Here is a 26,148-nt window from a genome sequence, read left to right as displayed (position 1 = left end):
CCATCTGCTGTCCTGGAGTCATGGCTGCCCTGTGGGCCTGAAGGGATACACTTGCAGCTCAGCCTCTCACCTGCCTCAGTCCCTGCTGCTACGGCCACAGACCAGCTGAAGATGCTGCAGCTGGATGCAGGGATAGGCAATGTGGTGCTGAGAAAGGTCTCCAGGGAGTGTGGGGGCTGCACATGAGGCCCTGGGCTGCTGACCATGCTGCTGAAGATAGAGCTCTGTGACTCTCCGTCCCACTGTCAGCTCCAGCCCACTTCCCCTAACAGGGCTAAAAACAGCCAGCCCCACAGAACAGGGTGAGTCAGTGCAGGGCCTCAGTTGGCCCTGATGCAGCAACAAGCAGAGAAGCAAAGAGCCCCTGTGCCCCTGCCAGAGAGAGCCATGCTGCAGGGTCCTGCAGCATCTCAGGGCCAGCACCCAATGCAAGGATTCACATGGGACAGAGGCACAGCCCAACTCCATGTGATGGTCATTCAGAGCTTTGCTCCTGCTGCTGCAGCTGGAGGAGAGTCTGGCAGTGTGGGGCCTAGGACACAGACCCCGGCTCTGAGAGAGGCACTCGAGGAAGTGGCCCCAGGACGGGCAGGCCTGGAGTCCACAAGCAATGGAGCGGGAGACAGAGAGAGACTAAGGGATGTTGTTGCTGCTGCTGTGGCTGAGGGTCCTCCATTGGCTCAAGGAGCACAGCTGCTGGTTTGGGATCTGAGGGGCCCAAGGTGACTCAGGCAGTGGCTGGGCAAAGCAGAGCTCAAGGGGAGTGGGCGTCACAACAGCATTGATTGGCTTTGGGGGCTGCAGCCCCAGCTGGATCGAGCTACCAGCCGCAGGCCACAGCCAGGACAGGGCTCATAAAGGAATGCTATGGTGGGACCCTCTGTTCCCCGGGGTTACAAGCAGGGCCCTGGTCTGTGCCTCTGGGCCAGGCCCTGGCACATGCTGTTACCCCTCTGCTCACTGCCTGTATTTCCCTTTGCTCTGCACCCGGGACTAGTGGAACTGGGCTTCTCCAACACACGCAGCCTTGATCTGACTCCGGCATCGCGATGTCACTCACAGTCCTTGCCTCATGCTTCTCCCACCCTGCACAAGCAGCCTGGCTCCCAGCCTGCAGAGCTTTATGTTAATGGAATTCAGAACTTTAGCTAAAGGAGAAGGCCCCAGAGCTGACCCCCTGTGCAGAGCCCAGTCACCAGAGGGAGACAAACACAGCTTGGAGCCAGGGCACACGACAGCCGCTGGGTGATGCCGTCTGGGACTATGGGGATACGTCTACACAGCAACTTTATTTCGAAATAACGAGCGTTATTTCACAATAACTTAGTCTGCGTCTACACAGCAGGAAGTTTATTTCGAAATAATGTTGAAATACTGGCCAGCTGGAGGACTTCTTCCGCCAACTCCTGTAACCCTCATTGTATGAGTAGTAAGAGACGTCTATTTCAAAATACGTGCTGTGTAGATGCTCCCAATTTCAATTTCAAAATAAGCTACGCAACTGGCATAGCTCAATTTGCATCAATTATTTCAAGAGAAGCCCTGCTGTGTAGATGCACCCTGGGTGAAGGAGAGAGAAATTAGCCCTGTCTGGACCCCTCACTGCCACGTCTCAGCATCTCATCATCTTTAAGACATAGATCTTCCAAATGAGGAGTGCACACGGTTACCCAGTAACCATCAGGCTTACCAGAATGCTTACTTGGTAACCAGTACTCTGGCCTGCCAGCCTCACGGAGCCAGCTGGCAGGAACCTGATGAGCTCAGGGTGGCTGGTGGGGCGGCATAGTGTGCAGGTGGGACAGACCCAGCAGCCCCAGATCTGGCTCCCAGCAGCCCCAGATCTGGCTCCCAGCAGCCCTAGACCCCGCTGCACTGCAGTGGCCCTGGCCCCAGCGAACCTGGACCCCAACAGGCCCGCCTGCAGCAGTACTAAGACCCATCCCCACCCTGTTTGCCCTGCCCCCACCAACGGCTAACCAGTTAAACAATATAATTTTAATCTTTTAACCCGTTAACTATTTGGATCAATATTTACAGCCCTATGCCAACCTCACACACTTGGCATTTCGGCTGAGCAGTGATTTTGTGGTGTCTACTCGCTGGATTTGGGCATTTATGTGTCCCATGGGAATCTGGCTCTCAGTGACATCTGCAGTTGAGTTTGGAATTGCATCCAGATCTCCTGAATCCCAGGCTGGTGTCTGCTCACGGCCACATCCCTTGAATCTGGGCCTGTTGTTTGCAGCCCGACTGTCACTAATTAACGATCTTCTTCATGGGCTTAAGAAAGTCCCTGATCTGCTTTAATAGAAACCGGAGTCAAAAATAGAAAGCAGGGTGGTTTTGTTTCTTTCTCTTTATAACAATGCGTATTATTAGTCTATTGCTGCTGCGAGCTTCCTTCCTGTGGTCCCAGCCAGTACAGTATCAGCCGGAACCCAGTCACTGCCTCCAAGTTCAACACACGGCTTGTCACCACTTCCCCTCTGGTGAGGTTACAGTGAGCTGAGAAAGGGGCTGCACAGAACGAGGCTGGCTCCGCGGGTGGATGTGACTGAAGGATTGTGTGCGTGTGTGAATGGCAGCAGGTGGCCGTGTGGGAACGTGTATGTGCTGGATGTATCCCTAACCCTGGCCGTCAGTTTTACATCTGTACACAAGGGATGATCGCACTGCTCGGCCATGGTGAAGCAATTGGAAATCTGTGGAGAGGCTAATACGCTTACTAAGGGCTAGTGTGTGCCTTTCTATGTCTGGTACAGGTCTCGTCCCCTCTCCCCCTTCCCCAGCCTCTCTCGGGTTCCGAGCTGGCCCCAAAGCTATTGCTTTCCAGCAATAGCGCTGTGTGTTGAAATCCAGAGTGGCTTTCCCATTGCCCTCCGAGAGAAGATAGACACAGCTGTGGCCTGACGGAGCTCAGCAGGAGGGATCACTAGGCACAAACAGAGGTGAGAAGAATCTTGCCAGATGTCAAAGTCTGTGCTGAAGCCACGAATTAAGCCAGAAGGAGCCTCCAGGTTGCTGGCCTGTGTATCCCAGGGCCTCAGCTCCCCCCACTGAACCCAAATCCTGGACCTGCGTTGGGGCTCAGGGGAGTTAGTTTCAATTCCTGGCACTGCCACAGTGTGACCCTGCTGAGGCCAGTCCCGTCAGCTCCCCATCTCTGACTGCAATAGTGAGAGGGTGGGCGGGCTGCTCTGCCACACAGGGCTTCCTAGGCTACAGACCCCAGCGCAGTGAAAATACCAGGCCAGCAGGCATCAAGGTACATTCACTTTCTCTCAGTGCCACCAGGCAGGACGCCTGGCCCAGGGGCCATAGCCACACTGTCATATCACAAGGTGAAATGACTTGGGTGATTCTTCTCCCAGGGACCCTGACACCCGTGTCATTGTCTCATTACACAGTTTGTCACCACATAGAATGGCAAGCCATCCTCATTCCAGAGCGCTCCAAGGCAGGGCGAGCAGGGGGCTTTGGGGTGGGATTGAGTGGCCCAAAAGAACTGTAGTGAAGCTGAGAGCTGAGCTAGCAAGAGGCTGGAGGTCGGGAGTGAGGGGCCCCAGCAGAACTGGGCATGTGGGAACCCAGGGCTTGGCTAGTGGGGGGCTGTGTGTAGGACTGAGGAACATTGGTAGGGGGATCCAAGGCTATGCCTCTTTGCCTCGCTTTGGACTACATTTACCAAGAACTTTTTAGAAAAAGAACCCAACCTATATTTACTGGTTTGTAGCAAATGCGTCAAATTCCCCTCTCTTCCCTCATACCCTCCCCCTTTTGCTAGTGCTTGGGCTGACCCACAGCGGAGCCCCACGGTCCCCCACAGCCTCCAAAACCTCCAGACTGCATCCCTCCCAACCCAGCCACTTGTCGGCCTGAGCAAACCTGGCTATTCCCGCTCCCTTAATAATTTCATAACAGAGGAGAAATTCAAAGCCCTTTGCAAGTGGATTTCTCTTTCACTCTGACTGGAGGCCCCGCTTTGAGTCAGACACTGTGGGGTGTGGAAAGAGCTTTCCTGTAATGAAAGGGTTAATCTCACCACAGAAACTCTCCTGAGTCAACCCATGTTCTCCCTTTCCATGGCCCTGTTCCCTAATGGACCCTGGAACAGCCCAGCCCCGCCTTGACCCACAGAGAGTGTCCCTGCCTAGCCCCACCAGCGCTCTGCCCTCTGGCACTTCCCTGGGAGAAACACACCCTGCATCTTTCATCTCCTGCTCCTCTGCACCAGCCTCATTTCTCTCTCTCTGCCAGGGTACCATCCCTCTGTCTTGACAAGTGCCTGGACAGCCAGAGGCAGGTGGGTTTGGCTTGGGGGATAAATCACTCCTGAGCTCTGTTAAAGACAAACAAAAGACCTAGGGTGTTTTCTAGTGTAATTTGTGCATGTTGCGTCACTCTTTCCCCTGCATCTGTCAGTCACCATGTGTCCACCCCGCCATCCCCACAGCAAACCCAGATCTAGCGGCACTTCTAGGGCTCGCAGCCCGATGGTTCTGAGCACCCTTAGGGAACCCTGAGGCTAGTCCATCCCTGAATCAGCAAGCCTCGATGCTCCCACTCTGCCCCAGGAAATGGGCTGTCTGTCACAGGGTTGATGCATCTGTCCCCCATTGGGGGTGTGGCCAGGGTGCATTATGACCCCTCAATTGCATCTGTCTTAGGGATGCATGTCCTGTGGCCTTACTCAGAGACATGGCCCCTGGAATTGGGGCAGTACAGCCTACCAGCCAGAGTCCATTACACAGCCTCTGTGGTTGGGTCAGTGCTGCCTAGCTGCTAGGATCAGTAACATGGCCCTTGCAGTCGGGCAGTGCGTCCTAGTGGCCAGAGTCAATAACATGGCTCCTGCAATTGGGACAGTGGGGCCTAGCAGCCATGGTCAATGCCACAGTCCCTGCGGTCAGGACAGTACGGCTTAGTGGCTGGAGTCTATAACAGCCCATGTGAAGAGTAGTACTGGCAGCAATTTATTCCAGTGCTGGGCCAAGGTCCCTCTAATTTGTTATGTCCATATGTGGAATAAGTTTTGTTCTATGTCCATATTGGTGCACACGACTACCCCCAGCCCTTTCTCACGACAGCAGCTTGAGGCCAAGTGAGAGGCATTTCTCCATGGCAGTGGCAACTCCAGCAGGGTCATGGGAGAGATGCCTGTCCCCCGGCCATAGCAAGTCCAGGGCAGGATCATGTTGTTGCTGGCAGAGACAGATGTTTGTCCCCACCACAGGAAGTCCAGGGAACCATCCTCCACAAACTCCCTCAGCACTGACTTCAGGGTTCCATTAAATTGCTCTGCTAACCCATCCAGCTAGTAGGGTAGAGCGAGGTTTCAAGGGCATGGATATTGAGGAGGCAGCATAGCTCCACGATCAACCTTGATGCTACATTCATTCCCTGGTCTGTTAGTATCTCACGTGTTAGTCTAACCCAAGTGGAGATCTTCAGCAGATCATTAGCAATAATGGACAGTAGCAGCCCACAAAGAGACAGCTGCAGGGTACCATGTTGCATCATCAACTACGACCAGAACATGTTGGTTGCTGGTGCTACTCTTCTCTAGGGGCCATACCAGGTCCAGGCTGATGTGCTCAAAAGGGTTTACAACCACAAAGACATCAGGGATCCCTTACTGTCTTCTTCAGGTTTGCCCTCTGGCACTTGAGGCAGGATGCACAGCAAAGCTATCGAAAAACGCTGCACCTGTCTCCAGTTCTACAATCTCTTTCTTGCCATGTTTCCCTGGATCACTTCCTACCTGACTCTCAGCAGTTTGCAGTCTCTGTGTCTCCATGCATCCATCTCGAGTAGGCCAGCCTCTACCTCCCGGCATGCAGGCGGTCCTCTCCCAGGAGTCAGCAACATGCCTCCTTCCTCACCACTTGTCAGTCCAAACTGAGCTGTTCTTCTGCCTTTTATATCCTGGCTCCAGTTGAAGCATGGCCATCAGAGCCAAGGGGCGTGGCTTCCTCAGCCAAGAGAGAAGGGTTAAATAAATATTTGCACCGGTGTGGAGTGGATACACTCATCATACTGACCCAAACATTTTTCAGCTAGCCCATCACCCTCTGTACTGTACGTGGAATTCACTGTCACAGGTTATGATTGAGACCAAGAGCTTAGAAGGATTCAAGCCCAGGGCATGTTTATGGTTAATGAGAACAGCCATACAGTTACCCTGGAGAGGATAGCAATCGTCCTGCTTCAGGGTCTGAGCAACCCCCTCAAACGACAGGGTCAGGAAGGAACTTCCCATGGCACCAGGTTATTCCAGAATTATCCCCTAGCAGGGTTCTCATACTTTATCCAGAAGCTGCTGGTGCTGGCTCAAGTCAGAGGCTGGGTTGGATGGACCCAGGTCTAAACAGGTCAGGCAATTCCTCTGTTCCTGTTACAGGAGTTTGAAAATAATCTCAGAGCTCCCATTTCAACTCCGTTTGGTCATTCGTTTCTCGCATTGCTGTGACTGGGCCTATATTTTGCTGCCTATCACATACCAGTTCTGCTTTTCTGTTGTTCCTGCTGCTGGCTTTGGTTGAGTCACAAGGGGGGATTTCTGAGCTGTTTCAAAACTTCTACTAGAATATTAGCAGATTCTGGGCTATAAAAAGAACAGAGCTCTCTGTAGACATATAAGAAGCGTCTCTCTCTCTCGGTCTCTCTCTCCCTCCCACAAATGGGTTAATGGGACTTGAAGGAATGGGAGGAGTGGGGGTAACAGCTTGCACCCTTTGGGAATGCCACGTGATGTGTTGGGATGTCACTAAGTCAGCCTGTTCTGCTAGCTTGGATCCCCTTTATCTGGTCTCAGTGGGCTAGGCTCTTAAGCTTCCTCCAGCGCACACACAACCGGGACCTCAGCCAACTGCAGAATAATACAGACACTGAAATCGGGGACTTCCCCAGCACTCAGGTGTCCACCTTCCTAGGAGTGCAAACCCAAAATTATATGAAATTCACCTCCTCCCTCAACGTACAGGAAGGAATGCACAACTTCCTTCCCCCGCAATTAGAAATTACATAAACTGGGTTATATTATAAACAAGAAATAAGTTAATAAACTACAAAAGGTGGATTTCAAGTGGTTAAAGAGGTAGCAAACAGAACAAAGAAGATAACTCAGAAAATAAAGCACGTGAATTAAGCTAGATTTATTGGTTACAAATAATAATTCCTCACCCTACATATTGTTTTAGGTAGATTCCTTCACAGGCCAGGTATTTTTCAAACCTGCATCAAGCAGTTGGTCCATGCCCCATCCCTGTCCCCATCCAATTCCTTTGGTATCCACATGTTTTCAAGTATCTCTTTGAGTGGGGAAGCAGAGAAGAAGCAAGCAGAAAACCCTTAGGCTATTTCTATACTGCCCCCCTTTTGCGCAAAAAATATGCAAATGAGGCAAAGTGTGGAATATCACTGTGCCTCATTTGCATCATTAATGAGGCTCCGTTTTTGTGCAAGAGGTTTTTGCGCAAAAAGGAGCCATCTATGCAGCTCCTTTTTGCTCAAAAGCCCCCTCTTGCACAAGAGCGGTTCTTCCACATTTTTTCCCCCATCCACCTTATATAGGATTTCCTTAAGGCAGGAATCTTTTGTTTGATTCTACCTTCCAGTTGAAAAGTTCTGAAGTCCAAGATAGCGTTTAGTATCAGGTGACCAGGTTATCTGACTCTGTAGTATCACAGTGTTCATGAGTCAGTGGCAGTATGGAGCATCTGCAGGAAAACCAAGGAACATAGTTGAAATATAGATCATAGAGTCATAGAGCTGGAAGGAACCTCGAGAGGTCATCAGACCCAGTTCCCTTCACTCACAGCAGGAGCAAGCACCATCAGACCATAGCTGACTGATGTTTGCCTAACCTGCTCTTAAATATTTACAATGATGGAGACTATACAACCTCCCGAGGCAATTTATTCCAGTGCTTAAAAACCTTGAGAGTTAGGAAGTTTTTCCTAATGTCCAACCTAAACCTCTCTTGCAGCAATGTAAGCCTATTGCTGCTTGTCCTATCATCAGAGATTAAGGAGAATAATTTTTCTCCCTCACTCTTGTAACAGCCTTTTAGGTACTTGAAAGCTATTATCATGTCCCCTCTCAGTCCTCTCTTTTCTAAATTAAACAACCCCCAGTTCTTTGAATATTCCCTCATACGTCATATTTTCTAGGTTTTGTTGCTCTTTTGAAAGCTCATCACCTAATAAACTATCTTGTTAGTCTTTACAGTGCTACGTGACTGCTTTTTTTGTTTTTCCAAGGTCAGACTAACACAGCTACCTCTCCGTGACTGTTCCTGAAACGTGACACCCAGAACTGGAATACACTATTCCAGCTGAGGCCTACTAAGCACAGAGTAGAGCAAAAGAATTATTTCTTGCATCTTGCATACAACGCTGCTGTTAATATATCCCAGAATGATGTTCGCTTTTTTTGCAAGAGGGTCACACTGTTGATTCATATTTAACACTATGAACTCTAGTTCTCTTTCTGCAGTACTCTTTCACAGTCACTTCCTAAGTGGAGTACTTTGCATTTGTCCTTATTGAATTTCTTCCTTTTATCTCAAGACCATTTCTCATTTCCTCAAATGATTTTGAATTATAATTCTATCCTCCAAATCACTTGCAACCCATCCCAGCTTGATGATATCCACAAACTTTGCAAGTGTACTCTTTATGCCATTATCTAATTAATTGTTGAAGATATTGAACAGAACCGGTCCCAAAACTGATCCCTGCAGAACCCCATTTGTTATGCCTTTCCAGCGTGGCTGTGACCCATTGACAATTACTCTCTGGAAATGGTTATCGAACCAGTTATGCACCCACCTTATAATAATTTAATCTAGGTTGTATTTCTCTAGGGCTAGGTCTACACTACAGAGTTTTTGCACAAAAACACATGGAGCATCCACACTTCAAGCGCATTTTTGTGCAAGTAAAACAAAAGAACAGAGGGGTTTTTCTGGTGTAGGTATTACTCCTCCTACGAGGAATAACTTCTTTCTGCACAAGAGCTCTTGTAGACGAGGAACAGGGGTTTTTTGGTGCAAAAAGAGGCAATTGAAAAAAAGCACAGGTGCCCTGGTAGCCAATCTGTAAATAGCAATCAGAGTTTCCTTTCAAGAGAGCGTCCATACAGTCTGGACACTCTCTTGTGCAAAAGCGCATCGCTTTTCCAATGCTCTTTTGCAGTACGGACACGCTCTTGCGCAAGAAGTTTTTGCAGAAGATCTCTTGCGCAAGAAGCCTGTAGTGTAGACGTAGTCTAGTTTATTAACGAGAAAGTCATACTAGTCTGTATTAAATGCTTTACTAAAGTCTAGATATACCACATCTATTACTTCTCCCTCATCAACAAGGCTTGTTATCTTATAAAGGGAAACTATCAGGCTGGTGTGACATGATTTGTTCTTTACAAATCTATGATTACTGTTACTTATCACCTTATTATATTATCTTCTAGATGTTTGAAAATGGATTCCTTAATTATGTATTACATTATCTTTCCTGGTACAGAAGTTAAGCGGATTGATCTGTAGTTTCCTGGGTTGTCCTTATTTCCCTTTTTATAGATAGCCGCTGTATTTGCCCTTTTCCAGTCTTCTAGAATCTCTCCCATCTTTCATGACTTTTCAAAGATACAGGCAGTCCCCAGGTTACATGGATCCGACTTACATCGGATCCCTACTTACAAACGGGGTGAGGCAACCCCACACTAGCTGCTTCCCCTCAGCAGACCAGGGAGACGCGAAGCTAGCGCCCCCCCCCCCCAGCAGACCAGGGAGACGCGAAGCTAGCACCCCCCCTCCCCCAGCAGACCAGGGAGACGCAGAGCGGCTTTTCTCAGCAGACACCTCAGCTTGAGAATAAAGGACTGAGGGAAGTGAGGTGTGGGAGAATAAAACTGAGCTCTGGAGAAATGTTTGGCTAGAGTTTCCCCTACAATATGTACCAGTTCCGACTTACATACAAATTCAACTTAAGAACAAACCTACAGTCCCTATCTTGTACGTAACCCGGGGACTGCCTGTAGTAGTTAATGGCTCCAATATTTCCTCAGTCAGCACCTTGAGTACTTTAGGATACATTTCATCAGGTCCTGGTGACTTGAAGACATCTACTTGTCTTAGTAATTTTAACTTGTTCTTTTTTTATTTTAACTTCAGAAATTGCCTCATTTTCCCTGGCATTTGCTATGTTAGGCATCCAATCACCATCAACCTTCTTGGTGAAAACCAAAACGAAGAAGTCGTAAAGCACCTCTACCATTTCCACATTCTTTGTTATTTTCCCCCTCTTCATTGTGTAAGGGCCTACTCTGTCCTTAGTCTTTTTCATGCTTCTAATGTATTTGTAGAATGTTTTCTAGATTCTAGATGAAGATTGATACATGGTCAATATTCCTAACTTCAGATACAAAAATGATATGAGGAGTCTGATGCATCTGGCAAAGTGGGTCTTTGCCCATGAAAGCTTATGCCCAAATAAATCTGCTAGTCATTAAGGTGCCACAGGACTCTTCATTGTTTTTGCAGATGTAGACTAACACAGCTGCCCCCCTAATACTTGTAAAAAATGATACAGGTATACAAATAGGATAATCATGTTCGGTAAATCATAACCTTTCCAATGAAACTTTACACGAGTTATCTTACATAAAGCATATATCGGTTAAATCACATCCTTAACAAAAGCACATTTTCATAAAGAATATGGAACGTAATGTCACAGAGGGCCTCATACGGCAACACAAATTAGCCGACAGGAAAGTTTTCTCTCTAGCTTGTTTAGTGTTAGAAAGTTAATCTAGTGTGAGTAAAAGTGAAGTGCGTTGCCACCAGTACTGTCTAAGGCTCCAGCTCCAGCATGGAGCAGTTGAACCAGTCGAGCAGTACAGTTCATTCTCCACTTGCTTCTGCATAGGTTTGGTACTGCCGTAATTTAAATTGGTGCTAGCTCCTAGTGTGACTCTATTTTTACTGGAATAATGGTAAATATAGTGGAATAAGCTACAGGTGTTTGGTACCTTATACCAAGATAACTGTGTCCACAATTGGGGTTGTAGTGGTAATAAAATCACACACACCCCAACCACCTGCAGCCCCCCTGCTCTCCCAGCAGCCCTGGACTCCCCACATACGGAATTGTGGAACCAGTGCAGAGAATTGTGGATAGCTATTGCTTGCAGTCCCAACCTGCAAGCTCCTTGCTGGTCTAGTCCTGTAGTCTCCTGAGTACCAGCTGTGCTGAATTTTTGGTGGTACGTGACGTATGTAGATAGGGAATGTCCCAGTGATGGGCACATTACAAACACCTACAACAGAAGAGAATAATATCAGGACCATCAGAATGGCCAGACAGCACAACCCCAAGGTCCATCTAGCTCAGTATGCCATGATCTCCAACAGAGACTAACACTAGATGCTTCAGAAGGAGATGTGAGAACCCTGTAGTGTCTAGTGTAGGCCCCATTCAGGGCTCTGAAGGCATGTCTACTTACTACCATAAAAAGCCCTTTAGAAGGAAGTCTCAGAGTCTAGGTCAATTCACTCAAGCTCACGCTACATGGCTAAAAATAGCCATGTCACTGTTCCACTTGAAACCCTCCCCCCTTGCCAGTGCTCCAGTCTGAGCAGAAACATCTACATGTCTGTTTTTAGTTTCATAGCACAAACCCCATGAGCTTTGAGATGTTTTTTTGCTGCAAGACATAGCCTGATCGTCAGAGACAGGCTGAGGTTGAATATCCTTGCCAGACTTTGTCGCCAAAGTCAGATTTGAGAAGAATCATGTGGCTAAGATCTTTTGCTCTGGGGTCTTCTCCTCCCAATATGATGCCCACAAGAAGTCTCTGATGGCTCTATGCATCAAATATTGTGGTTGGCGAGCCGTCAACTCCTTCTGTGTTGCTCTCATCTACAATGTGTATTGACTCATATTCCTGAAAGTTTCCTCTGATTCATTCTGAGAATGGGGCCCAGACTCACCGACTAAGGAGGGGAAGACAATATCCCTGCAGTCCCTGGATTAGAGAGAGGCAGAGCGAGGGGGCTCGGCTAGGGCAAGGACTCTTCTGGTGCCTCCAGTGCACAGTGTTATCCACAATCCTTTGTGCTTTTGAGGACAGCTCTGTAGAAATGACAAACTTTGGACCTTGTAAGACCAAGGGGATTTTGGGAGCAGTCATATTGTCAAATGAAGCTCAGCAAGGGTTGTTATACATTGTGCTTCATGACATGGCTTAGAGAAGAAAGCAGATGGTATGTCCCTGAAATGCTCAGACAGCTAGCCAGACTGGTCAGAGATTTTCCAACAGAACATTTTTTGCTTTAGAAAATGCTTTTTTGTTGAGATGGAACCTTTGTATAGGAACCTGGTGATTTCAGAGGCAGGAACAGGTCATTTTGATTTTATTGGAAGGGGATGGTTCCATTTTTTTATTCAAAGCAACTTTCTGTTTTGAAATGTATTTTATAGTATATTATAAATTATAGTATACTCTAAAAAATGTTAAGGTAAAAATTAGAACGAAACCCTTGGATTTTATCAAATTTAAATATTTCAGCTGACACAAAAGAAAATATTTTTGAAACATTGGTTTCTCAGGAAATCTGGAAGTGGAATGAAAACAAATTTGAAATGTGGGAATGACCTATGGAATGGAAATTCTGAGTTTCAATCAGCTCTGCAGATGACACAAAATTGGGAGGAGTTGCCAACACCTGTGAAAGTAGAGAACTCTCATAGATAAAATAGAAACCTGAACAGAAAAATAAGAACCTGAGCATCAGTGAGGAGCAGTGCAGTTAATATACAATCATCTGAAACCCAGGCTACACTTAGACTGTCTCTGGGAGGTGTGATTCCAGGTAGTGCACATGTACTTGCATGCGCTCTGATCAATCTGACTGGTTAAAATAGCAGTACAGCTGGAGTAATACTGGAGGTGGCTTAGGTTAGTAGCCATACAAGTACATATCCACCCAAACCCCCTTGGTACATCTTCTCACAGACAACAACTACCCATGCTAGTCTGGCTATGCTGTTATTTTTAGCACACTAGTTCAAGCACAGCTACCATGTGTACATCTATGGGTATGTCTACACTGCAGTGTTTTTCGGGAAAAACGATACATACATCCACACTGCTATTGCGTTCTTTCAACACAAAGTCAAAAGAATGGAAGGTTTTTCTGACAGTGGCAAACCTCTTTCTACGAGGAAGAAACCTTTTTCCAAACAAGCTTTTTCAGAAAAAGGCGCATGTGGACGCAGAAGAGGGAGTTCTTTCGAAAGAAGAGGCCTCCAGGAAATAACACAAGTGCTCTGGTGGCCACTCCGTCCAGACTAATCACAGCTTACATGTGAGATGGCGTCCAATGAATGGGGACACTATCTTTAGAAAAAGAAGCATCGCTTTTTCGTTGCACTTTCGCAATGTGGATGCTCTTTCGAAATAAGCTTTTCTAGAAGATCTCTTCCGGAAAAGCTTCTTCTGAAAGAAGCTTGCAGTCTAGACATAGCCTATGTGAGCTGGGAATAATAACCCATAGCACCAGTGTAGCCAGGTCACAGATGCAAAGTGGGGAGAAAGTGGTGGAGAAGTAGGATTCCAACAGACATGGGAGTGAGAGGGGGGATTGTATGTAAGCCATGAGTTTGTAAAGCAAGAGGGAAGGAAAAAAACTAAAGGCCAATGAAATTATCTATTCCCTGCTCATCAGGATTGGCATGAAACAGGTTTGTGAAAGTGTCTTTTAGCGTGGCCCAGTGCAGCCATTCTTACAATGCTGCATTCAGATGTGGGTCCTTTGGTACCACCAGGATCCTGGGGAACTAGAGGCCATGAAAAGAGCAGCAAAATGAGGAGTCACTAGGGACTGACCTGTGGGAATGATTAAAAGAGCTAAATGACCAGGCTAGCTAAGTGCTGAAACGGCATCCAGACAGCAGCCGCAGAGCTCTGAGGAGAGGGAGAGAGGGTTCACTGAAGAGAGCACCAAAGAGTGCAAATAGAAAAGAGAGGTTGAAATAAAGGGACCCTGAAACTATCAGGGAAAACTTCTTCAGAGTGAGGTCTCTGAGGCTGTGAAACCTTCTCATGTAGGAAACAGGAGAGCTCTGGCCACACAGACCTACCAATGTGGTTTTCAACCTTTTTTCATTTGTAGACCCCTCAAAAATCTCAAATGGAGATGTGGACGTCTTTGGAAATCTGACAATCTGCAGACTCTCCGAGCTCTGATTGGAAACCACTGCCCTAGCAACTGTGCGGTAGGGAACAAGAGGAGGGCAGAGTTGAACCTCCTCATTTCCACGTGGGATTGGGGTGCTAGGCCACTGAGAGTGATGCACCGCTGCTCTGGGCTGTTACCAAGGTGGAGGCCCTGCACCCCCATCTGCAGTCAGATGTGAGACTCAGCCAGAACAGAATCTTTATTAGTTCCTAGGGACACTGCAGAGAGCAGACCTGCTGGCACAGAAACAAGAAGCCGTCAGTACAATCCATCTTGGAGAGAGGAGGGCCCGGAACCAAAGCCCTGGCACCTCTGCCTGTACCCTGAGCTAGCTGAGACTAATTCACACCTTCAGCAATGGGCCCAGCCCCGCAGCTAGCCCTGCCTCCTCCTTCATTCAGCTTTCTGAGCAAAAGGGGTCACCTGGTTGCGTCACCCACGTGGGCTCAGTTTACAGAGAACCTCGGTCATTGTGTACATGCTGGACTGGGGCAGTCCCCTTTAGTGAGATTCACCCCTGAAATTCCCATCCCCATCTAGGTATTGGTGCAGTGCCCAGGGAAACTGAGGCACACACATAGGGTTACCACAGGATACTAGAAATCTCATGCTACATAACAGAGTGAACAGAGCAGATACAATCCCCACTTCGTCACAAGGACACACGAGGGACTTAGCTTTCACCTCAAACATTAAGAATTCATCACCACCACCACATGCAGGCAAGACCAACCCTAGGGGAGCCAGGGGCAACCCCCCTGGCCCTGCCCCCAACCCTCTCCTACCCAGCCCCCACTCCACCCATTCCCCCAAACCCTGCTTCTACTCCACCTTCGTCCCATTTCTTCATGGCTCTGCTCTGGCCCCTCCTGCCCCTACTGTACCCCTTCCCTGAAGCCCCTCCCTTGAGAGATACAATGGGGGTTTACTGGGAAGCCTGGTTCTGGGCAGCAGCAGGGGTTGGACCCCCCCCGCCCCCATTGGCTGTAGCAACAGAAGCCACAGAAAGTGAAGCAATGCAGCAGCCTGCTCCGCTCCACCATCCTCACCCAGCCACTCCTGTCTGCTCCCCCAAGACATGACCCAGCTGGGAGATGGCAGCAGGGCAGAACAAGATGCAGTTCGCAGGACTCTCGCCACTGTGGTGAATGCCCAACCCCTACTAATGGGCTCAGGTCCCCCAGGCCACCCTGAGCCCTACAGCTGGTGATTAACATCAATATGGAGGACCATCCTGTCGATAGGATGGCTCTGCATGCAGGATCCTGCGTCAGACACAGCGGATCAATTCCACTGTTCCCACTGCTCTGTGGAAGGAGCAGGGGCATTCAGTCTCACTGGGTTCTCAGCTCAGATTGCCAGCAAGGGGACAACTAGTCCATATGATCTTCAGGCTGAGACCCACCCATGCCTGGATCAACCACAAAGCAGCCAACAGGTGATGAATTCATTTGGTGCCTGCTAGCTAGAGCTGGTGTCTTTGAAGACTAGAGGGCCTGGGCCAACCATTCAGAGTGGAGGGTTCAGATTGCTGTTACCCTGCCTGTCTGCTTCCCAAGCTCTCAGTGATGCATGGCTGCTGCTATTACACCTAGCTCGCAGAAGAGGAAGCTTTTCTTCTGCTATTGGAAAGTACGGCATACTCATTCAGCGAGCCACCCTGAGCCACAGTTACAACAGCCCCAAAAAGCCCAGGTGTTCCAGTAATGAAAGAGTTAATCATGCACACATACATACACATACAAGCCACTTCCCTGAGTCTTGGGATGACTCACAACCCATCACTCTGTCTGCTGGTAGAGTTAACACAAGCAAACCACACAGCTCTTCCTCTGGACACAGAGATGAACCAGTATTTACCACCACTCTCCTCCATCTCTTGCTTGCATTCTGGACCCAGCCTAACCAGCTAAGGCACCTCTTGGAAAACAAAGCAAGTGCCCATTGGCTGGACCGGGAAGACTTCCGCACTTAAGCATGGATAGCCAGATCAATGGGATGCCCTGTAGCAGAGTTCAGTCCAGCTGAACTCTGAACCCTCCTTTGAGGACAGAGTCCTCCCTCAGTGGGTCTACCGTTTGTGGCTGAAACCCTAACTTTTCCTGTTTCACTACAATAGATAGAAATAGTCTGGTTGAACAAGGCTCAGCCCTGAACACAACTGACATTCAGGGGAGTACAGTGTAAGACATGCAAATGGTGCCCAGACTGCTGTGCTCTATTGTCATCTCTTTACTGATTCGTTGAGTGGCCTTTCATCACTCAGTGCCTCACGTCCCCATCTGTAACGTGGGGTTAGTGGTTCCTTCATGCCTGCTGTGAGGCTAGCTCATACACATTTGTCAGGGTCACTGAGATCCTTGGCCACAAGGGGTTGACCTGCCTGAGGCATAAGCCCTCTGTGCAGTAGTGAGGTTGATAGTGATTCTACAAGGACTTGGCAGAGATGCTGCCAAGAGTATGTGGGGCAGCTGAGCAGCTTTTTAATGTATGTACAATGCTGGTGATAACGTTTCCGGAGGGACCTGCATTGGCATACCCAGTGCACGTGCACTTAGGGTATACATACCAGTGTAAGTCACTATTAAGCGGGCTGTTGTCAGCTGTGCCACATGCAAAGGATAAGCTCTGCTACAACTGCTAGCTACAGGAGCCATAACCTCAAATCAAACTGTTATACCCCCCTCGAGGTTACCCGTTCAGTTCCTCATTGTGTTAACTATTGCACTAGTGTTCACCAATTTTTTGCTGACAACAGGTGGGAGAGTGAATCATAGAACTCTAGAGCTGGAAGGGACCTTGAGAGGTCATCAAGTCCAGTCTCCTGCCCAAGGCAGGACCAATCCCAACTAAATCAACCCAGCCAGGGCTTTGTCAAGCCAAGACTTAAAAACCTCTAGGGATGGAGATTCCACCCTCTCCCTAGGGAACCCCCACCTCTCACCCAATTCCTAGGGCTCAGAGTGTAACAACCCGTGGGCTGGCAGGATCTTTAGCCACTGAAAGAGACTCACACAGTAATGTCCTTATCTTCTATTTATTGACAATTCCCAAACAAGCATAATGCACATGCTAAGCACACAGGGTCATGCTCACCAGTCCTGATAAAGGCAGGCAGACTTCCCCTGGTGGCCAGGCGATATCAGTCTCTCTGGTCTTAGGCTGCGTCTCAGAGGTGAGTTCTTTTTTTCCGAGGTCCCCCCACCCTTCCTCCTGGTCCTCTTCCTTCTATTGCTTCTGATCATCATCTTCTCCTCCTTCTTGAACCCTAGTTTATATAATGAAACCTGAGTCTTGCTTAGCTATACCTTAACCAATTATTTTAGTAGAATTTTACTAACCAATCATAACAAAATTACCTAACCAATCATACCCCACCACCTTAATTGATTTACACCTTGCAAAATTAATTATACAGCAGACAGAAACAGTTACAAACCAGACAGAGATCACACAGTCACACAATAGGAAAGTGTAGTGACAATGATCATAGGATGAGAATTCCACACCATTCTCTATTGATAAGCAGTTTCTTGCCAGACAGAATGGTGTGACTTAAGTTTTCTTTACCCATCTTGAGATCTGTTTCTTTATCTGTGACCGTGAGGAGCTATCAGGACAAAGTCCCCTCCTCACAGCCTGGTGTGACACTTTGTAATACAATTTAGATGGAACTGTGAGGATGTCACTCCACGCCTTACAGGAATGGCTGCTGCTCTTCAGTCTGGCTGCAGAAGGCGGCTTTGATGGAGGCCTAGTACAGGCCTTCCAACATGGCTACAGAAAAGCCGTATTGTTACACCTTCAGGGAGTTGAAGGCTGCTATCAAATCTCCCCTCACTCTTCTCTTCTGCAGACTAAACAAACCCCAATCCCTCAGTCTCTCCTCATAGGTCATATGCTCCAGCCCCCTTATCATTTTGGTCGCCCTCCGCTGGACTCTCCCCAATGCTTCCAGATCCTTTCTATAGTGGGGGGCCCAGAACTGGATACAGTACTGCAGATGTGGCCTCACCAGAGCTGAATAAAGGGGAATAATCACTTCTCGAGATCTGATGGCAATGCTCCTCCTAATGCAACCTAATATGCCATTAGCTGTTAACTTCTCATCCACTGTAATCCCCAAGTCCTTTTCTGCAGAACTGCTACTTAGCCATTTGGTCTCCAACCTGTAACAATTCTTCCATCTCAAGTGCAAGACTCTACACTTGTCCTTGTTGAACATCATCAGATTTCTTTTGGCCCAATCCTCTAATTTGTCCAGGTCACTCTGGACCCTATCCCAGCCCTCCAGCGTATCTACCTCTCCCCCTAGCTTAGTGTCATCTACAAACTTGCTGAGAGTGCAATATTTCTCCTCATCCAGGTCATTAATAAAGATGTTGAACAAAACCAGTCTTAGAACCGATCCTTGGGGCACTGCATTAGAAATCGACCGTCTACCTGACATCGAGCCGTTGATCACTACCCGTTGGCCCCGACAGTCTAGCCAGCTTACAGTCCATTTATCCAATCCATACTCCCTTGACTTGCTGGCAAGAATATTGTGGGAGACCGTATCAAAAGCCTTGCTAAAGTCATATAGATCATCCCTGATAGATGTCTATCTAAGCTGCTCTTAAATTTCACCAGAGATGGAGATTCCACAACCTCCTAGGCAACTTATTCCAGTGTTTAACCACTCTGATAGTTAGGAAGATTTTACAACCTAAACCTCTCCTGCTGCAGTTTAAGTCCATTGCTTCTTGTCCTATCCTCAGAGGCCAGGGAGAACATTTTTTCCTCCCTCCTCCTTGTGACACCCTTTTAGATACCTGAAAACCGCTATTATGTCCCCTGTCAGTCTTCTCCTTTCCAAACTAAACAAGCCCAATTCTTTCAGTCTTCCTTCATAGGTCATGTTCTCCAGACCTTTCATCAGTCTTGTTGCTCTTCTCTGGACCCTCTCCAATTTCTCCACATCTTTCTTGAAATGTGGTGCCCAGAACTGGACACAATACTCCAACTGAGGCCTAATCAGTGCAGAGTAGAGCAGAAGAATGGCTTCTCGCGTCTTGCTCACATTAACTCCTGTTAATGCATCCCAGAATCATGTTTGCTTTTTTTGCAACAGCATCACACTGCTGACTCATACTTAGCTTGTGATCCACTCTGAGCCTTAGATCCCTTTCTGCCGGACTCCTTCCTAGACAGTCGCTTCCAATTCTGTATGTGTGAAACTGATTGTTCCTTCCTAAGTGGAGCACTTTGCATTTGTCCTTATTAAACTTCATCCTATTTACCTCAGACCATTTCTCCAGATCATTTTGAATTATGACCCTATCTTCCAAAGCAATTGCAACCCCTCTCCACTTCGTATCATCTGCAAACTTGATAAGCGTACTCTCTATGCCAATATCTAAATAAGGGATTCCCAAACTTTTTGACACGGGGACCAGTAAATCCATTCACGAGCTTTTGGAGGACTGGTAACATTCATTTGCATGTTTGCATATTCAATAAGCAAATGATGAATATTCAAATAAGTTGTTTCTGGTCCTCCCAAAGCCCCCAGTGCCAGCATTAGCAAAGCTTTTGATACAGTGACCCACAATATTCTTGCCAGCAACTTAAGGGAATATGGATTGGATAAATGGACTGCAAGATGGATAGAAAACTGGCTAGATCAGGGTTTCCCAAACTTTTTACTTTAGTTGGAACCCGTTTTTTTTCCAGTACTGTCTTTTGCAGCCCAAAAATATAAAGGCATATAAAAAAAGAATGAAAAATGAATAAATTTTCAGTGTTTCACCCGGCTGCATCCTCCCCCCAGCCTGGGCCAGGGGGATCCAGTGCCACATGAGCACTTCAGAAGGCGGGAGCAGGAACAGATTGGGGGTAGGGTATCTGACTAAGAGGGAGGGTGCAAGGAAGGGTAGGGTTGCCAGGTGTCCAGTTTTGTACTGGACAGTCCGGTATTTGAAGGTTTTGTCTGGGAAAGAAATTGAGAAATTACCAGACCTATAAAATGCCTGGTATTTTCTAATTAGGTATGTTTTATTATAATTAGGTGTATTAGTCCTTAGCTGCCTGGCTGGTAGATGTGCTCACGCTGTCTGAGTGTGTCTATCTGCCAGACAGTTCGCAACTACTCCAGGGAGGGTATGAGGCAAAATGGAATCCCCGGCCAGACTCACTTGTCTGCCAGGGTCTGCATGTGCCCAGGTCAGTCCCGCTCCCCCCGCCCTTTCTCTTCCCGATCTCCCCAGTCCAGCCCTGCTGCCCCCATCCAGTCCTGCTTCCAGCAGCCAGTTCCCCCCACCACCCACCAACCTCCCCCGGTCATTGGATGGCTAACAGTTAGCAACTACCTTAGCCATCCAATCTTCCTCCTAAATTGGAGGCCGAAAACTTTATTTTTACTCTTTTGGTGTGCTTTTAGAAAGATTGCCTTTTTAAAACCTACTGAGTAAGACTTACTGGCCTGAACATTTGTGACTTAGGGGCACTAGTGCACTCCAGTGAGGTGCACAGTACAGAGCCTGAATCCCAAGAACAACCCTAAAGACTTTTTTGCTCCATTCACGTGTAGAAAACCATGTGAGTTAGTGCATGAGGTACCAGACAGGAGTTGGATAGTCTGAGTTCTAGTCCTGGCTCTGCTGATTTTTGACCCTGGGGAAATACTTTTGTGTTCCATGACTCAGTTTTCCCATCTGTAAAGTTGGGACTAATGCTGAAACCACTCTGATTAGATGTTTTGGGTTAGTAATGGAAATTGCTATATAAACGCTAACGGTTATTATTGTCTTTGAGCCAACAGCTTCTTGTGGCCTTTGTCCTTGGTGATTACAAAACCTGGTGCAGATCTCCAAAATGATAAAAGAAGAGGCAATATAAATATATATTTAATTATTTTAAGCCACTAATTTCTCTGTGAATTGTGGATCTCTCAACTATGTTTTATGTCCAACGGTTACGGCTTGGAAGCAGGTGCATATTTTGTTCTGAAATCTGCATCCTGAATGAGCCATTCTTTTGCCCTCCAGATCTTCCTCATGTTTGCAATCCCAGAGTAAGATTTTTCACATTGTGTATGCACATCTCATCCAGGCTAAGAGCTGCACTTGGTGATGTAAGCTGATATTTTAATTCTCTTACAAGGAACGGTGTTTAGAGGAATGACTTAAGTGGATTACTCATCTTCTGTAATAACTTGGCAATGCTCCCACTCTATTCCTAGACATGACGCTTGATGCTTTGATTCTTCTTTTTTTTTAACGAGAAATTACACTCCTGTGTTTTTCAAAGGCTGACTCCACCCCTTTGATGAGCACTGCATTCTGGGACATGTAGTATATCTGCATTAAAGGAACAGAACAGCGCTGAAAAACAAACTGCTCACTTCAGAGCAGAGAGAGCTCCAGCCAGCACCCACCTCAAGTAGCTGGGCCAGGTGCTGAGGAGATACATAAGAGGGAGAAAGATGGAGAGGATAAATCCTTTGCACCAGTCACAAAGTATCCCTGAGCCCAATTATGTGAACTTAGCACAGGTAGGATACACTACCAATTAATTTTCTTGTGATGCATTCAGATTCCATGGTGCTGTGTGGGAGAAAGGGATGAATAGCTGGAAGGATCTTCCTGTGGACTGATGGGTGGCCTGATCGATAAATAAACATAAGAATGGCCATACTGGGTCAGACCAAAGACCCATCTAGCCCAATATCTTGTCTTCTGACAGTGGCCAATGCCAGATGCCCCAGAGGGAGTGAACAGAACAGGGAATCATCAAGTGATTCCTCTCCTGTCATCCATTTCCTGCCCCTGACAAACAGAGGCTAGGGACACCATTCCTACCCATCCTGGCTAATAGCCATTGATGGACCTAACCTCCATGAATTTATCTAGTTCTTTTTTTGAACCCTATTAAAGCCCTGGTCTTCGGGCCAGAGGATGTTGTGGAGCCACAGGCTGATTCTGCACTGCTTCAAGAAACATTTCCTTTTGTTTGAATCCATGTTCCTATGGACACTCAGGTGCTGTGTCTCCCTCTGCCAGTTGCTGCCTGTGAAGCTGGGCTCTGAACCATGCAAGGGCTGTGCATCCCAATCGCAGCACCTGCATCTTTGCAGGAGAACTACAGCAGAGGAGTCTCCAAGGACACAGAGGTGGGAGCTGGTTTAGCCTCTGATTGCACAGACGCATGTAAATTGTATTCATGGTGGAGCTTTAAATCAAATAGATATGAAAACACCAGCCCCCAGAGTAGGAAACCATCATGCAGGAACGGGGGGCTGTTTAAGATCAGCATTCCACAGGAACTCTTTTCAGTAGTGTAACAAGGACTCAGTCCAGATGGGCAGAAACAGGCTGCAGTTAGTGGTAAATAGCATAAATTATAAATAAATAAATTATTGGAGATTGCCTATCTCCTAGAACCAGAAGGGACCTTGAAAGGTCATTGAGTCCAGTCCCCTGCCTTCACAGCAGGATCAAGTACCAACCCTGACAAATTTTTGCCCTGAATCCCTAAATGGCCTCTGCAAGGATTGAACTCACAAGCCTGGGTTTAGCAGGCCAATGATCAAACCACTGAGCTATCCCTCCCCCCTTGGCTGTACCTACACCTACTTGCTCCTCAAGTCTTCATTCATGCCATCCAGGAAGGTACTTCTTCCAGGGGTTCCCCCAGACCCTGAGATTAACTTGGTTCAATTTTGTTTGGATAAGCCGTCCTCAATACATGCTCAGTATTGTTATTGGTTGTTTAGACACTATAGCAACAAGGTCAGTATAATACTGGGCTTTCAACGATATTAAAAAAAAAAAGAGTCACTAAACCAAGGTCTTGTCCTAAACATTCTCACCTAAAAAATGGAAAGGAAATTCACATATGCAGGAGGAAAGGTCCACTGGTTTTCAAGCCTGGGATTCCTAGGAGTAAAGGTTTTTCATAACTGAGGTTTAGGCATGGGAAACATCCCCTCTGCTGTAAGATCTCACTGCTTGGCTAAGATTAAACACTGTGATCACAGAAGCTCAGCAAGAGCTGCTTCATGGCCTGGAAAGCAATCCAGCTATTCCGGACAAAAGGACAGAATACAGAATGAAAAGGTACAATTATCCAATATGGCTTAGATCCAAAGACCAATTAAAGCAGTGAGAGTCAACTGACTTAAGTGTGTTTGGTCAGGTCCTATATTAGATTTCTCACCACAGTGTCTCCAATTAATTTACATCTCCACATCTTGTGAGCTGCAAACTCCATGTAAGCTCAAGGGTTCATTCATTTTTATTACACTCATAGAATAGTTAACACTCAGGCACAAAACCAACATCTTTGCCATCTATATCTCAGACAATCTCAATTCAAGGCCTACACTATTCAGAGCAAGTTCATCCATTTCTAACAGTTAACTTACATTATCCCACTCTTACCCCACATCCTTTTCTCAGACAGTGATCTCTGCTAATTCAGTTTTACATCTCACTGCTTTATGAAGCCAAACTGAACTCTCCACAATTATATTTTTTGAGTCACTATGACTCTGGACTATATACATAGCCACAAGAACTATTTATAACACGAGGTGATATTTTACTGAAAGTGCCTTCTGTGCCAATCAGAGCTAGAGATTCAGTAATTTTCTAGCTTGCAACCCCACATGGCTAAATGGTTAACTCTATGTGGCCACATATCCAGTCCTGGGCTTTTCTAGGGTCTGGACTTCACTCATCCTCTTTCTCTGTCTAAATGTAGTGCCCAATCCCACAAAGTACTGGCTGCCTTAAAACCCAGTAATAACAATAGCAATTAAGGTCACACAGCAGGACTGAATTAATAATAAATGGTGGATCCATATAATAAATTGCAGAACCATTATGCTCAGGTGCACTGCCTCACATGAATAATGTGGCCAATCTCAGTCCAACAAAACCTACATCCCACATTACTTATGATATACTATTTAGGTCATCTAGGGACCAGATGTAGAGTAGCATTGAGCTGACACCTCTCCTATAAGCATCATTGGGAGCTTCAAGTGTGTAGCACCACCGAAAATCACACCCCATCTCTTTGGCTCTGTTGCTGTTTCTTGTTCTGTATCTATCTTATCATTTATCTGGGGGATTATTGTAGGAAAGTTTCTTGGAAGGGGTTATTTGAACCAAGAGAAGGAAGTCATAAAAAGCACAAATTACTCACTGTTCCTTATACCACAGCCCTTCCTGTACTGCCCCCTCTCTCTGATCAGTTACAACAATATGTAGTAGAATATTTTTCCAGCCTCCTCCTCCTCTCCTGTGTGCTATTGCACTAAGAGGAGTACAACTCCAGTTTCCTGTTTTTTTCACAGTAATAATCAAAAGAAAGGAAATAACACAACCCTTAAGCTTTTTTCAATAACAGTAACATGACACTAAACAAAATGTGTGAGACATTACAATCATAGCTGGAATGTCCCCAGTCCCCCACCCCGCTTTACCCCTTATCAAAACCTCTTCCAGTTTATTCCTGATTGTGACCCTTCCCTTCACCAGCCTCCACACTTCAAACCTGTGGCTGGCATAAGCAAAGCAGCAATCCCTCTTAGTAGAGACTCAGTTTATACTGGCAAAAAAAAACATCTTGGTGGCATAGTGTATACCAGTTACCTAAGCAAAACATGCTTCAATGCTATAAAACACTTTTTGCCAGTGTAACTGACTATACTAGAGCTTTTGATGGCACAGCAATGTCATGAAAACCCAAATAGTTCTACTGGCAAAACTTTGAAATGGACTAGCCTCTCACCTAGCTACATCATTATGGCTTAGATTTTTTGTATTCTTCAATGCTTTTTTTTTTTTTTTTTTTTTTTTTTTACTGCAGCTACTAGCATTTGAAGGCAATAAGGCCTCTCTGGTGAATTAGTATATTCTTTCAAAATAGAAATTATGGAAGTAATTCAAGATTACTGCAAAACTCCAAAACATTATAGGGTATTTTTGCAATGCTATATCACAGGCTCCAGCAATAAGACCCTCTAGCCCAGGGGTCGGCAACTTTTTCAAACCAAAGAGACAAACTACCTCAAAATTCAGAACTAGTGGTCAACAAAGAGCTGTATAAGAATGCCCATTTTCATGACTGAAAATATACAACTTAATATTATTGATAATTGACATGATGATTAATAACAAATGAAATATTGTACTCCGACTTTTATTTAATGGGACTTCTGCTGCTGCATCTTTTCGCACGTTTCTTTGAAGTTTACATCATCACTGGTGAAATTCAGGGTCATGCATAATTCAAGTTACATGAATAATTATGTGTTCTTAAAATTTTGAATTAATTTTTTATTTTAATTTTAAAAGTTGCATGTATTTTGGGAATGAGAGAAGAGCCATATTTGGTTACATACCGAGCCATATTTGGCTTGAGAGGCATAGGTTGCAGACCCCTGTCCTAGCCCCTCCACTGGCTGTGCCATTTGGCTTAATGGATCTTTTCAACAATTCAGTTTGTCTCCATCCACTGAACCCTTACTTTAAATCTTCCAGTTTTTCAGGGCTAAGTGCTCCTCACTAGTTGCCATTTGAGTGTATAATTCAAAAGCTGGCATTAAATCCCATTCCCCACTGCTGTATATCACTATTTTTATTTTAAATAAAGTCATCTCCACAAGGTATCAGAAGCCAGAGAGAAAAGATCAAATTTATTTACAGAATGTAACACTACCAATGGGCTAGACACACATGGACACAGAAAATGGAGACAGGCTTGAATAGCAACTACCAATGAATATTTGAACCAATATTTCAGAATGGACAGAAATATCAAGCTAAAATAATGCTACATTTTAAACATAGCCATGTCTCAAGGGGATAAACTGAAGGAACTCATTGAAGTCGGTGCACCGGCACTTGTATTGA

This window comes from Pelodiscus sinensis, chromosome 28, assembly GCF_049634645.1.
Source record: "Pelodiscus sinensis isolate JC-2024 chromosome 28, ASM4963464v1, whole genome shotgun sequence".
NCBI classification, from domain to species: domain Eukaryota; kingdom Metazoa; phylum Chordata; order Testudines; family Trionychidae; genus Pelodiscus; species Pelodiscus sinensis.
Note: the sequence above shows the minus strand (reverse complement) of the source record.